The sequence below is a fragment of the Mus caroli genome, chromosome 13, assembly GCF_900094665.2.
Source record: "Mus caroli chromosome 13, CAROLI_EIJ_v1.1, whole genome shotgun sequence".
Lineage (NCBI taxonomy): Eukaryota > Metazoa > Chordata > Mammalia > Rodentia > Muridae > Mus > Mus caroli.
Window position 1 is genome coordinate 62,697,752 of NC_034582.1, and position 4,453 is coordinate 62,702,204.

A 4,453-nucleotide genomic window follows, 5' to 3' on the forward strand; every position below is an offset into this window, starting at 1 on the left:
TGGGGGACTTTTGGGATAGCATTGGAAATGTAATTGAGGAAAATATGTAATAAAAGTATTAAAAATTAAAAAAAAAAGAAAAAAATCTTGGATCCACAAAATTCTGAAAATTATTGAGGAGGTATTAAACACACACTCCAAGTGGCATAGTTTAATCTTCAAATTATGTATCCACAGAAGGCATGCATGTTAAATTCTTGTTATTGACTATGTGATAGGAAAAAAATCTTAGAAACTTTTCATCCTTCAGGAACAGCTCTTGGCATCAGTTTCACTAGCATGAGCGTAAATGATTTGAGACACCTTAAGTGTGCTGTTAGTTTCTCACCATGATTTCATACCTGGGTTGGCAGTAAAGTACAAAAAATTTCAGTTGTGTGCAAACAGTGAAAAGACTGTTACTGCCCAGTGTGACAATATTTGGCCTGATTTTTATTCAACAGCTCACCCAAGCTAAGCAATACTGCTGAGAAAATGTTGTCATGAGGCCTCCAAACCTAGAGCTTGGGAAGATCCACAATTTGAATTGTCTGAATAGATAGAATGAAAATGTTTGAAATTTAAGGACACTGTCTTGCCTCTGGTATCATGCAACTGTGAGTCAGCTTTTAAAACCAATTAAATGAGGGCCAGAGGGTACTGGAATGACCGATGTCATTTCTCACACCAAAATGCAACCTAGTCCTTCTGGTCCTCCAAGAAGGTATTTTCTGTCTGGCTTTTAGCTCAATGAAAACCTGGTTCCAGGGATAGGATAAGCCCCACTGAGTCCAGGCTCAAGTATAACTGAGTCCCACAGTGTCTATCCAGGGTCACACTGGCTCCCTGACTCTGTCACAGGTAGAAGGACATCAGGACAGTCTGGGGAAGGATACCATGCATTTGAGAACAGCTAAGAGGTCAACTGTGTCCAGAAGAGGCTGCTAGTAATTATGTCATGGAAGAAAGCCGTGTAAAATAAGAACAACTAATGGAATGCCCAGCTTTAAATTAGATTAAAGATGCTAAAGTGTCTTGATCATAACTCCAAAATCATAACTAAATTCTGACAGGTGTTATAATCATCAACTTAGTAACTATGGTAAGTCTACATGTTAACTAAACCATAAGGACCATATTGGGTTTTCTATGATGTTTCCCTAGAAACTGTCAAGGCACAATAGGTTACCAGTACGTGCACAGGTGAAATTCATTCATCAGATTATCCTCGCTGTGTAGTTTTATTCAGTTGATGTTGCACAGTATCTACTAAGCTGAACAACTACCGTCTTCATAAGTCTAACTGTGCCTGCTAAATACAATCACAGTTGGGCTTGTTCAATGTTAGCATTCCTTCAAAATTGGCATAATAGGCCAGGTCAGTCAATTGACTCTTCAGTCAGTTACAGACTGAACTGCTATACTCTCCTTCCCATCCTTGTTTCAAAAAGATGCCTCTCTTCCAAGTCTACTGACATCTCTAAACCTCTTGCTGGCATATAACTTTTCTCTGTGTAGGTCAGTGTAACTATTTTAAGAAGATTCAAAGAATTCATATTTGAAATTATACCTCTAATGAAAAGAATAAAATTTTTTTGTTTGTTTGTTTTTTTGTTTTTCTTTTTCGAGAGAATAAAATTATTTAAGATAATACTCATCATATAAATAAAAAGGAGACAATAGTACAAAACAATGAGGCTAGGTCACATTAGATCAGACTAAGAAACACAGGCATAATGGGAAAAGAGATTTAAAGAAAATACAGTTAGTGGTCAAATTTATTTATGTTCCTAAGTTATAAACTTCTATTCAGGTTAGAAAACACTTCTGACTTAAAGATGTCTATCTAGTCACTATGTCTTCGCTAACTTTCTTAAACTTTTAAGTACGTGGAAAATGGTGTCATGCCAAGAAACGATAATTACTTGTATGCCTTTTCATTCTTGGAAAGGCCAGACATACTATTGTGTTTTCTGTATTATTTCCTGATGAAATGAAACAAGGCACATAGACTGTCTGGAGGATTGACCTGGACTGTGGAAAGGGGCACCATAAAGAGATCAGGACAGTGAAGTCCCCAGCTCCTCCAGGGTGTATTTACGTTCAGGTTTACCTAGAGATAAGAGGTTTGCAGTTCAGAAACTGTAATTTTTTATTAATTTAATTTTTATTTCACATATCTTGGTGTTTTGCCTGAATGCATGTCTGCATATATGTCTGTGTGATGGTGTCAGATCCCCTGGATTTGAAGTTACAAACACTTGGAGCTGCCATGTGGATGCTGGCAACTTAACTCTTCCTCTGGAAGAGAAAGCAGTGACCTTAACTGGTGAGCCATTTCTCCAGTCACAACAATTGTAAATTTTGAGGCTGAAATTTTTAATAGAGATCATTTCTTTCATTTATTAAAATTTTAATCTGATGAGAGTCACTAATTCATTGTAAGTGCCACAGCAAATATAATTAATCCATAATTGGTAATGATGATCCACGTAATGAGTGACAGTCAATTCACCCAAATTGTGTTTGGATTCATGCTGAATTCAAATGTAATTCATTCATAGACACAATACTGGAGTAAGTGACTAATACCAACGTTCCATTATACAGTCCTCTGTACATGTCAACATTTAGCCTAAAACAGGGAGCTCAAACAAATTTAAAGTCACATTACAGTTTACTCAATATGGTATAATATTCAAAATCCGGTGTGGTTTATAAACTGGTTAACAAAACTGAACGCCTGAGTGAAGAAGGCTAACACCCCACTGAGCTTGCATGACAGGACACATCCAGGGTAAAAGAACACGATTACTATTAGCACACTGTCCAATGGGACACAGACCTATCAGAGGAAATGCATGCTAGCCTCATCACAGGATAAGGAAGCATGGGGACCAGGACTTGCCAGCATCTGCTGCTCCTGTCTCCCTCTGACCTGTAAGGCAGACTAGGAACTCATACTCCTAATCTGCAGGGAAGATGAATTACTCCTCCTGTCTCACAAGGCAGGGGGATGAATCCTCTCATGCTGAGGAGGATCTTAGACTCAGCACCACAGTCTAGATGTCTCAAATGCAAGCACTCACTGCAATTACCCTGCACGCAATGTCTCTTTATATGAAAACTGAGGATACTGTGTACAGGGGAACCTCCTACCAACACTGCCACCCAAACGGTATGGGAACTACATGCAAGTTCAAATGGCCGTGCCCTGTCCTCATTTTCATTTATCCTCCTCCTAACAAAGCTAATCCCTGCCCTGGAGCTAAGTCTGATTCTATAAGCAGTCCTCAGCAGAGTGTGAGACAATATTCGACAGATGCTACCTAAGATCAGTGAGAAATGAGCTGTTCAAAGGGACTCCTGTAAGTCTGAATTGATTCAACTGCTCCCCAGCCCAATTTGTCCTAATCAACAGAACTGAAATTGTTGAGCACCCTGCTTCTGCCTGCCTCTGTGTCGTGGGAACGTATCGTTGATTTTATTAACCAAGACATGCTCACTTCAGTACGAGATCTTTCTGGCACAAGTCTGCCTTAACACCATCAAAAAAGTGACTCCCGGTCTGACCAATACTCAGTTGCATTTCCCTGAGTGTTACACTACAATCCTTAAACCACCTTAAATGTCTGAGAGATGTGAAGGAGAGACCTAAAGAATGATGGTCATAATACATATTTCAAGGCACATGGGAAAGCCTGGCTGGTTGTTGGATGTTTTGACTTGAACTCTGTCTCCTGACCCCCACTTTCCTACATACCTTGGTACACAGTGGCCATTTCTTGTTTCTTCATATCCCAAGGCCCTTGTCTTTGCTCCAGAAATGTCACCAGGAATGGCTTAGAGACAGCAAGACCTGTTTGGAGAACAAGAGGTTAAGATTGCTTAAGTGTTCTTTTACTCTCTCTTTCAGTACAGTGTTTATAAGGAAAGACATGATACAATAAATAACTGCAGACAATTAGTTCCTTCAAGGGTTTCTGACATGGACAGTAAAATACAGAAAGGAATGTACAATATCCTGATTCTGAGTTTCTTTAGAGGGAAAACATTAAACTGAATAGAGAAACAATTTCATTAACAAATGTGGTCCACGCCTGATGCCGGTGCATTTCTAACAGTCCCACAAGAGCAAAGGAGGCATGCTTCCAACACAAGACATTTCAAATACAGAGAGGAAAAGCAATGACATGTTTCTTAGCTGTACAGCAAACTCCCTAATTTTTCTTCAAATGATAGATATGAAACTCGTTGTTGAAATACTTCCATGATGTATTGTACAAAGCAGGAAAGCTACATGTTGATGGTAGGGGTGAGATAGGAATTCTCTATAGATACAAAGCTCACCCAGGAACACAATGTTGCTGAAATTCTCCAGCATCACATTCCTGTACAGATCCCACTGAGCAGGCTCCAGGCAATCCCACTCTTCTGGAGAGAAATCAATGGCCACATCCCAAAAGGACAACAT

General features: G+C 39.3%; 1 pseudogene; it reads right to left on the reverse strand.

The window, feature by feature from the left end:
* The window catches only part of LOC110307698, a 9,918-nt pseudogene extending 5,465 nt beyond the window's left edge, over positions 1-4,453 (reverse strand).